The sequence below is a fragment of the Cuculus canorus genome, chromosome 3 (genome assembly GCF_017976375.1).
Source record: "Cuculus canorus isolate bCucCan1 chromosome 3, bCucCan1.pri, whole genome shotgun sequence".
In the NCBI taxonomy this organism is placed as follows: domain Eukaryota; kingdom Metazoa; phylum Chordata; class Aves; order Cuculiformes; family Cuculidae; genus Cuculus; species Cuculus canorus.
This window is the reverse complement of record NC_071403.1, coordinates 87331277-87342774: the sequence shown is the minus strand read 5'-3', so window position 1 is coordinate 87342774 and position 11498 is coordinate 87331277.

Below are 11498 nucleotides of genomic sequence, written 5' to 3'. Positions count from 1 at the left end.
GCCATCCAGGAGCGAGTTAAAGGCACCAAATTACCTTCCACAAACCTTTTGAGACACCAGCCCTTTATGAAACAAGTGCATCCTACTCCTTCCGAAAACTACAGCATGTTTTGTCTCATTTTAAGAGGTTTCCTCATGTTTTATCGTCTCCATTGGACAGCTGCTGGAAATTAATATGGATGTTTAGTTACTTTCCTTCACAACGAACAGAAGAAAGGGGTGACACACACTGGAATGCAGCTGGTGCTTTCAAGACCTCATGGCAGATCCACTGCACTGCTGCTTCTGTAAGTCATAGTACTTCATAATCAAAGGACTGCTTATATATACCCTAGCCTCAAACAGATGCACCCACCTGTGCCACAGGCACCTGCTATAAATGCTACCCATACAGCAAGTGAAAGAAGTCCTCTACAGGTCATTCCCAGTAGCTTGATCTGAAATCTGCCTTCAAGCTGACCCAGAGCCACTGTGGCACAATGGGGGCTTCAGGGTGACCCTGGCTGTTTCAGCATGCTGGCAATGATGTGCCAGTCCCTGGCTTGGCTTATTTCAGAGAGAGATGATTTAGGACTGAGCCAGGACAGGCAGCATCTTAGCCTCGATGCCCACCATGGAGGTAAATCACCGCTTGGGGTGGTGGGCTGGGTGAGGTGCTGGTCTTCAAGCCTGCAAAAGATAATGTTTTGTTGTCTTTAGGGCTTTTCCTTTTTATCTTTGAGCATGCAGCTCTCAAGGGAGGCAGCAAGGTGACCTGAGGTAGAGAGGGGCTGCCGTAAGGCCCAGGCCTTGGTTCTAGTTCACACCATGGTTTCCTCTATGATTTTGCACAAGACAACAACAGGGACAGGTGCTGGGAGAAAATGCAGACTTAGAAATGAGCTTTGTGCTTGGCCTCAAGGGAGCAAATTTTGGCCTGGCCAAGGCAAGGAATCTTTTCCCAGCCCCGTAACTGCTCTGGTATCAGCAATCCCTGCAATCCCCAAAGAAGAGGTGCTCTATGGGTGTGCACAGAGGCCCACAATGGTGCTGCAGCTGCAAAGGGAGGCGCATTCTGCAGCATCCCCTGCTGTGAAAGTGTGGGTGGGATGATTGCTTGGGAGCTTTCAGCCAAGGCATCAAAACTTAGATATATATATTGCCTTGTACATGCATGGGCACATACACAAGAAGGTGATAGGCTGGAGACCACTCCTCTTCACGGAATGGTTCTCTTCATTTTCTCAGAAAAGCAATGCTTGGTCCAAGGCAAGGATGGGAGATGGCTTCAGCTTGTCATTTTTTATTTCTATCACTTGCAGCCTGCGCTTTATCCCACGCATGAGGCGAGACGAACTTTCTCTTCAGCCCTTCATCCAGACAAAGTGTCCCACTGATGCCCATGCACTGGCCCCCGGGGGTGGAGAAAAACCCAGTGCCTTGATGGGCACGGGCAGTGCATGCTGCAGCCAAACCCACTGCAGTGGTGGGTCAGTGTGACAGCAAGAGGTGGTGTTGGCATGCTGCCTTGCTCCCTATTGGGTCTGAAGTGACAACATCTGCACCTCACCTATGCACCTCACCTATGCTTTGGAGAAATGTCAGGCTTTTGTTGCACATGTGAGCGGTGTGTGAAACCCAGCGGGACTTAGATGTGAAATTCAACCCCATCATAAGCAATAGGTGTTATGGTTTCTCTGTTACGTATCTGCTGTTTCAGTCCTGAATAATGTTGTTTTATATTTTCCACTGAGGCTGAAGGAACTGCCACACATCCCTGCTTTGCCTCGTGAATGCCAGGCTGGCTTTAGGAACAACCCATCTTTCCTTTTCTACTCTCTAGAGTCGAACTGAGAGGGGCTGACTTTCTTCCTTTTGCTGCAGGTCAGGGTATTGGCATCTGCTCTTCTCTCTCATTTGCAGTGGAATGAATTAATAGACAATAGAATGAGACAAATCAGCTGAATCTGTAAATCTGAACTCAGGCACTGCAGTCCGAAATTGACTGGAAGCTCTGCTGCTTCTGACATCCAAAATTAATTCGTCACCTCCCTGTGCAGAGCTCTCGCTTGCTCACAGCCTTTGGCCTTACAAACTGACACACTCTGTTGATCTATGGCAACCAGGTATGATTTTAATTTTTTTGCGGAAGGAACTGTTCTCTCATGCATTATTGCTGAGTGACTGCAGTGTGTGCAGAGGTTTCAGAGGGTCTGTGATTTATTTGGAGACTGTGAGATATCCTAGGAGCGGTGGGGGAGGAACAGTGTTTGAACGTCAGCTGATTTTTTTTTTTTTAAAAAGGCATTTACTGAGCCCTGGTTGAACTCATTCTTCCCAGATGTTTCAAGTTCAGCTGATTGTGTTTTTTCTCAGAATTTTGCAGTAGGGAGGGCAAGCCTTGCTTAGCTGCAGAGCACTGTCCTTGGACACAAGTCATCAAGGAATGGGAAAAGATGTGGAGGCAGTTCCCTGTGGGAGCAATGAAGAATGGGAGATGCATTATTTAACATGTGGTGGCAATAGCTGCTGTGTCAGCCCAGATAGTGAGAGCAAAAAACATCACATGGGAAAAATTTGAGATGCTGGAAAGGAGTTTGGTTTCCCTTTCCAACCCCAGGAGAGAGATGGGAAAGGGACACAGGTTCTCACAGCTGCTGGGACACCACTTGTGTCTTCCGCTGCCTGCGAACATCTGCCTGTTGGTAGGACCTGAGGAATTGCTGAGGATTTTGTCACACTGAGGGAGATCTCCAAAAGCTCAGATGGTTTAGATTTAGGAGGACACCTCTTCTTGTTCCCTGCTGACCTCCTTCTCTCACTCCCCTTCTCCATTGCATCTGCATGCTGAGGAGGGACCTCAGCCTCATCTAAGGCCTCATTGAAGCTACTAGATGGTAGAGCAGTAGAAGGGCTGTAAATGAGCAAAGAGGGAATTTTCATGGACAGAAGATAAAGAGATACTTATAGGAGTGGGGATGAGGTTGGAGGCCAGATGGGCACTTCAGCCTCAGCTATGATAGGTCCGAGTGGCTGCGGCAGTGTAAAAGGGCAGGTGGCAGCCAGGCATTTGGGGGTCCCTTGGACTCCCTTCTCCTCTGAGACAAACCCAGTGCCCTGAGGGGACTCAGGCTGTGTGTCTGGGTGGCAGCAGGGCTGGGGCGTGCTCCACTGCTTCTCCCCTCCTGAAGCAAGGATCCACGCAGAGAACCAAGAAAGGAGGTAACAAACCTTGAGACAAATGTCTATGGAAATGTTTGTCATCGGAGATCTTGACTTGCTTCTCCTTGTAGTTGCGGAGTAATATGGATAGCAATTTTTTGATGGCATGTGGGTGATCATGCAGCCTGTGCTCCACAGGGCAGGAGCTCCCCGGCAGTCTCCAGGGAGACTTTTGCTTTTTCCTTCTTACAAATGCTTTTGAGTGCCATTGATGCACTGACTTTGGCATGATGAAATCAGCTGTTTCAAGAGATGGGTAAACACAACTCAAATCAGTTTTCTTCATCTCCTCAGAGCAATTTGAATGCATCACTGCGCTTGCTCTAATCAAACAGCAAATAAAAAAATATTAAGCTTTATGCTTTACTGAATTGGCCAGCCATGTGGCTATGTATCGTAGCATCACCACTGTATGAGGCATTCTCTGCCAAACAGAACTTTTCCTGGCCATGACCTTTACATGCAGTGTATAGATGGAATCTTCTAAGCAATCACTTGCAGTAAAGGAGGGTGTGGAGGTTCCAGCGAGCCCAGCTGCCCCACAGGAGGGCAGGAATAAGCCCTCCCGCAGGCAGACAAGACTCATAGCAAATTGCCTCTGCTTGTGTTGCAGAAGACTGGACTGAAACCGAAGTCTGAAGCCCAAGAGAAAATGCAAAATTATTTCAGCTTATTGCTGCTATTCAAAAATACAGGTAGTCTTGGGACTGGGTGGGAGATGAAAATGATTACAGTTTGATGGGGCGCCTGGATGAAAAGCTTAGGGACTGGTACAGCTTAGTTTAAAGGAGAAAGAAATAAAAGGCTATATTATCCTAACTGGCTTGTCTCACAGTACAGGAATGACAGGGCACTCCCTGAAAGCAATCTGCAAAGGCAAACTTTAAACTTGTAAAGGAAACATCTTTTAATCACATGAAATGGGACAGTGGAGTTCACTGATAGCAGACACAGCTGAGAGCAAGTTCTGCGGTGCCCAAATGGGTCAAAATGTGCCCCTTTGCAAGGACTAATGTGCTACTCTGTGGTGGAAATGGCTCCTTATTCACCACTGAGCACTGCCACGTGCTTCTGAGGCTTTGCTGCAAGCAAGGAAAAGTGGAAATGAGGCTTTATGCTGTGATTTGAATGTGACTAGGCTAGTGAAGCTGTTAGATAAGCACAGACAGAGGACAAACCCTCTTAGAGAATCTTTTTTGCCATATCAGCTCAAGTGTAGAAACATTTAGCAGTATTTTGTTGACTGACCGGGTGATACCCACTCAAGTGAGTGATTGTAATGCAGAAAAATGCAGTTAGTATGGCTAAGAAATGGCTTAAGGATGCTATGGAAAGCCCCATCTGGAAAGCTCAGGATACTTCTGAGCAGAGGTTTTCCACTGAACTTCCCTGGGCAGCCCTTCAAGAGCCAGCTATGGTGGTTCAAAAGGCCAAATGCTAGCTCTTACACCATCCCGGATGCATGGAGGCTTTGAGTTACCCCAAATCCCTTAACTTCAGGTGGAGCTGGGCTGCTGGAGAAGGTGCAGGTCAGGCCATGCAAGATGGTGTGCAGCAAGGCAGCAATGAGTGAGAACATGGGCACTGGAGGGAAGGGGCAATTGTGCAGAGAGCAGGCCTGGAAAGGCTGTGGCTTTGCATCTGAGCAGTTTGGGGACTAAAAGCTTTAAATTAAGCTGTCCTGTGGTGTAGGTTTGAAGACAGACAATGACAACATTCGAGAGGTTGAAGCAGTTTCTAGTTGATGCGAATTGTGGTGAATGTGTAGCTGTAACTGCATCAGCTTTCAAATGAACCAGGCAAAGCAGAGAAATTAAGTGATCCATTGTGAAAAGATAATTTTCTTTCTTCTAGCCTGGTCTAAAAGCCTGCTCTTCTGTTTCCTACGTCTTCAGAGGCAGCAGCTGAGGCTCCCCACCCACCCTGTGGATATCACATAGGAGTCTGATTTCTTCATTGGAGGTGGTAACATGTACACGGTCATTACCTGCAGATATGTGTGTATGAGCATGGGCTCGGGGGGATGCAGCAGAGACGCTGACTTTGTGGGAGTGAGGAGCGCTGTCTAAATAGCAAGATCTCCTGGAGGAGGCAGCACATACTGCAAATTGGGTCTGTTCCCAGAGCATCTTAACTCACAAGTGATTAGCTGTTAATTATTATGCTATAAATTACTTAATAAATGACTATTCTTCACAGCACCTATTCTACCACAAGACATCTGCTAAGCCATGTGAAATATACATAATTATTGTCGCAGAAATGTCATTATAACTCTTTTTCCCCCCTAGATTCTTGTGCTGCCACCAGCCATGGTATGGGTGCTTCTTCCAGGGCGATGCACAGGCATCGTGCACCACCAGCCACCTTGTCCCCACCTCCATGCTTCCAGAAGATGCTGGGATTCAGCCTACAGAAGAAAAAGCTGTGCCCAGCTGCACATTGCCTGGGTTTCAGCCTCAGTATCAGGCTGAAATGAGCCCTCAGAGTAACGTTAAGCTTTAAAAATATATGCATATATAAAAAATTCCATACTGATTGTATCCCAGTTTTGTTTATAAATGTTTTTGCTTTAAGTCTGTAGTAGTCAAAACTTCTTAGTAAGGGTGCATTCTTCTGCTGGGGTACTTCAGTTCAAACTGTTTCTCCAGTGACCTAATTTTGTTTATGGCCCCGAAGAGGGAGAGGTGGAGTCTCTTAACTGAGATCATCAAAATATTTGTGCTGATCTGCTTTTAGATCTGCCCTTGAAATTATTCAGCTTAGCTGTGGCTTGACTTGTTTTGGGCATTTGAGCTTTAATTTTCCCCCTAGTTCTTGTTGGTCTGACTTGTGGTAACTGATTGTGGGACTCTGCAATTGTGCTGTTTTTTGGGGACATGCAGTGGTCTGAACTTGCTCAGAGGTGGGAGGTGAAACAGGGATGAAGAGTGCTGCAGAAAAACATCTGTATGTGACTGCGTAAGTGCAACAGCTTAAACTCATTTAAGAGGTTTTCTAACATATTGGACCAAAGTGGCTCTCTTAAGGGTGGGCTGCACATGTGAAAGATATATTGCAGTAAAGCTGTCCTTGATAACGCTAACTGCAGAAGGATTTTGGTCTTCTACAATTAAACTACATGGTTACAGTGACAATGGGCAATTCTATTCTAGGATTTCCATGTTCCTCTGCGTGTCCCTCAGACCTTGTCAGGCTCTCCTCCTCTCCACTCTGGAGGTAGATCATGGGAAAGACCTGACAGACCTTCAAAGGTGCAACCTGTGAGCATTTTAAGTGACCAGATTTTATATTTTTTGGAGAGGATGATGAGCATTTTCTAGAAATTATATCTCTTACAGCAGACTGCTGAAATCAGCATTTTGTTGCTGGTTCAATTTGCTACATGATGCACTGCTTTAAAACCCGTGTCTCTTTGCTCTTTATTTCTCTCAGCTGTAGAGGAGGAAGAAAATAATCCCTTTTCTGTCATAACCAGTGGGTGATAACCACACTGCCTCTCCCTGTACCAATACCAGTTACACAGCACCTACTGCATCTCCCCATTGACAGGTTCTGGTGAAGGCTGCTTGTATTATATTCTTTTTCCATTTTAAGGAGAGTGAAGGCACCCGAGATAGAGGGTTTAGATGACTTGGGAAGGTTTCAGCAATGAATAAAACCTGATCCACCACAACTCTGTGCTTGCTTTCCTACCACAGCTTCTTCATAGTTTGCAAGGGAGCAGGAAACTGTCAACAAGGATAATAAGCACTAGATAATACAATGGGATTTCTTACATTGCTAGCAAGAGAAAAAGCTGCCCTGCCCCCCTGCTGGCTGAAAACAGTGTAGAAAACATTTCCAATATTTTTTTTTTTCCCCTAAAAGGTTCCAGGAAACAGCATCTGTGTAAGTGCACACTGCTGACACTGAAGCTGATGCCTCCATTTTTATTAGTTTCCAAATCACACTGATGCAGCAGCAGCGCAAACAAGACTGTAAGCATTGCTTTGAATGTAGCCTTGAAAAGCATCATTCACACATCTAACACATCAAAGCCATCCAAAAGTGAGAGCAGGAACAAACTACATGTTGGAAAGCCTGCAGGGTGTTAGTGATGTATGGTAAATGACTGCTAAATAACAGGGCTGTCATTGTAAGGATGCTACGTGTCAACATGCGCACTCTGGCTGAAGCACCAAACCAACTGCACGTGCCTGTTCTGCATAAAATAGCATCAGAATTTCTGCAGGGCTGAGTTGCATGTGCCTGGAAAATTATCTAATTCCCATATAAGTGTGGGACGAGCTGTGTTCTGAATATCTTTCATATAGGATGGGGATCTGATGACATAAAATGGGCAACACTGTATTATGCATGTAGCAAGGAGGCTAAAGTCTTTCAGCTTTGGGGAAGAAGAGTCCTTTAGCCTTCAGACCCAGAACATCACTTATTCACTGGCCGATTTCAGAGGTGGTAACAACAAATCAGTAAAATGGCTCAAAGCACTGTGCAGTTTCTGTAAATGTCTTTATTCTCAAGGCATGAAGAAAAATAAAAAAAAATATTTATTTTTACAAGTTCAAAACATTTATTCAGCGAGGCAATGGGCAGAGCTCTTACCTGAAAGAGATGTTTTTCCTCCAGAGTGTTTAGCTTTAATCTGTTTTTTTTTTTATGTTTGAAATAGGGCAATATCATTTTTTGGGTGCCTGGTCCTCTGAAAGAAACTAAACCAGTGCAAACACCTTTTGAGGATGAAAAAGTACCAGGTGACCTTGTTGGAAGTCATTCGTTTTCTGCAACCTCATGAGAAATGAGTTGTATTTACCCAAAGTGCTAGGGTGGGGGAAATAATACAACTGATTTTGCAGGCAAGTGGAATGATGCGTATCCTCAGCGGCACTTTTAAAACCCACATGCCTACTGTGATTTTGCATTCAGATGGCCGTAGCAGTAGCATGGAGGTAGGCTGTGGACAGTCCTGCTCAAGTTCTTGTCACAGCTGGTAACGACACCAGGCTGGAATGTTAGCAACTGGCTGCCAGCCAGCACTAAAAATCAAGCCACCGGCTGCCTGATTAACTTCCAGCATTTCAGCCTGACTAAATGGCAGCTGGCCATACAGTGAAATTAAAAACACAAACAAACTCTTCCTTGGATCCCCACTGAGGGTTCATCTTTTTCTAAGAGTTAAAATCCCCGTTGGCAGGCGCTGGCTCTCAGGGCAGCTGTGTTGCCGTTTGCATTTGTGTGGCACTCATTGGGGTGTTTTTTTTCTTCTCCAATCTCTGTTATCACTGTAATATTTCATGCTTCACGCTTCTGGAAAAAAAAATTCAATCTTCTAGAACAAAGCAATCCACAGCTTTCCTTTATTTCAGTCTTTTGTGTCCTAAGGCTGTCCTAACTCAATAACTGAGTTTTTATTGTGTCACATTTCACCATTGCTGACTGCAACCAGCCTGGCTAATCCTTTTGCTGATGCCTTATCGGTACTTTCTGTAATTCACTGTTTGTCCATTCTACTTTCACAGCTTTTAGGGTTTATTTCTTGCTTCTCCCACACCCAAATTTTTTGTTTGGGTGTTGCCCTCTGTGATTGCTCAGTATGGCAAGTGGACAAGCAGGTACTTAATATTGTGAGCCCGATTTTGACAGATGCCATCACATTTTCTTCAGTTGGCAAAGGGCAAAGAAGAAAATATCAATATTCTCCAAAGCTGATGAAAAAGAAAGATTTCCATTCCTGATGGGAGTGATAAAAGAGCAGAGAACCACTTTGTGACCCAATCTCCCTGTGCATGGGGTACAGATCAGAATATGCATTTGCATGTATGGAGACTGCTAACCTCTGTGATTTAACTGGTGTTTACCTGCCAGTGCTTGCTCAACAGAGCACTTGAGCCCTAGTCGCAAGACTCTTCCTCTCCTAGGGCACAGGCTGCAGGTACTTATTTTTCCCAAGTAAAACTTCATAAAAGAATATTTTTAAATTCTCAAGCCCTGCCACACACCCAGGATGGGGGTCAAGGTGATCATAAAAGGTCATAGTTTCTTTTTTTACAGGAATATAGATTGCAATGTGCTGATGTTCTGCTATGATAGTGCTACTATGTGGGAGCAAGTGCCTTCACGGCAGGAGAAGCATGCTGTTTCTGCTACCTATCAGTCATAGCAGCTCTGTCAAATAAAACTGGACAACCTGGGATTTTTTTTTTTTCTTTGTGGATGAAAACATTTTCCATTTTGAATAAATTAATATCTAATAATCTCTCTGACTAACTAAGAGTTCATGTGTGTATGTACTAGGCAGTGCTCATTTTCTTGCTTGTTACTCTTAGCACAGGACTGTAGATAGTGTATGGGGGGGCATTTTTTTGTTTGGTGATTATACGCATCTATATTTTCAAGCAAAAGGTATTAATGCCTACCAGCACAAGAATTACACTTATTTCTTTCCAGGTAATTGGTTTAAAAAATAAAAAAGGAAAGAAAATCATTGCCAAATGTCAAAACCAAGTGGTGTTTCTTTTTAGTGGGACACATCAGCTGAGCACACTTTCTCTCATCACATGCTCTTCAATGTGGCACACCTGAGTGGTTCATAACGAGAGTCCCACACCACCTGCTGTTGCTGCTTCTCAACAAGTGCCCTTTTATCTCCTAGGCGTGAGAAGACATCTGTGAATAGGCTGAAGTTGCATCCAGGGCATCCCAAGCAGCTGTCCCAATTCAACTTTTTCATCCTGGCTTTTTAATTCTTTCAATCAGGACTATATCCCCATCAGTGGGATACTCATGCTATTGTTCCTAGCTGGGGTGCAGCCTGAGGCTGTTTAATGCTTTTCCCCTCTGTAGTAAAGTATGCTTTTCTGGAGGTGATGTCTAAAGAAGCTGCTAGTCTTTCTAAACAGCTAATGCCTAACAATCAACTAGTTATTCCTTCCTAGGAGTATAGTGTCACCATAGCTAAAAGATGATAATATTTTTGAAGGCATGCTTATAACAGCATAACCTTCAAGCTTTTTCAGCATCACGGTCTTTACTCAGAGCGCTCAGCTATGCCTCAGGGCACCCTGAGCCACTGTCACTGCACTTGAGGCACTTAAAGTACTGGGGGTGCCTGCTGAAAACCTCTGTTGGGGATTTCTTGCTCCCATAAATTCTGGTAAATCTTCATAGGCTGCTGGAAGAGCTTGTCTGACTATTGGAAGATCCCTCGCAAAACATTCCTCCCCTGCCCTTGCATTTTCATATGTGCTCTGCTAACCTTGCTGAATCATTTGGGAAAAAAGAAGTGAAGTTTAGGTTTCTTAAGGATTTTCAAAGTGAAGGTATTGCTCGAAGGCTTGTTGTCAAACTACTCCCAGCTGCTTTACAGAGGGCACATTTCTGACACCTCTGGTTGTGCTGAGAGTTCACTTCAACCTCTACTGTTTTGAAAACTAACAAACAAAAAAATCAAACGTGGTCTCCTTTATCTATCATAAGCATTCTTGAGTATCTTCTGATGTGCTCTTGCAAGTTTTAATCCTGTCATAAATTTTGTATTTTCTGTGCAAAAGGCCACAGGATCAAGGGGAAAACAGAGGGAACAAGTGTCCATGCTAAAATTCTTTCTCCCTTTCAAACAGGAGCTCAAACACTGACTGCTAAGAATCATTCTGGATTGACACCAAGTAGTAGGTTCCTCTTTAAGCAAGCAGGGACCATTAGCTGCATGGGATGAGAGGTTCAGTTCAGAGCTCCAGCTTGCCATAAACTTTCTCTGTGTAAAGTAATAAGAAATAAATCTCCCCCGGAATTAGCAGTATGAATGATGAGGAAGAGGTGTATCTCATGGTCTTCTTGCCTTAATGAATTTGGTTTATTGCAGGGTCTCAATAAACTGAGACCATGGCTGCTCAAGATCTTCTGCTGGCATTTTTGACTTGGGTGGGTCTACCAGTGTGAACAAAGAAGGGTATTTTCTATCCCTTAAAGAACAACAGTACATTCTTTCATAGACTGCAGGAACTACTTCCCTAATGCTGGATGTTTAAGGAAGTCGCTAATACTTCCTAAATTCACTAAGGAGGCCATAGGTCTTAGTGTGGCTGCACTTGCAGCTGCCTGCCAGATTTGTTCCATTTCTCGCTACAGTTTCTCTGTTGTGCTCATTGGCTAATATACTTGGCTAGTATGTGCTTCCCAGGGACTGTAATTTTATTACTTTCAAACCTTAGATTGTCTGAAGAAGAAAGTGGTGGGGTTTTGGTTTTTTTTGGGGTTTTTTTTGTTTGTTTGTTGGGTTTTTTTTGCTTTTTAATAAC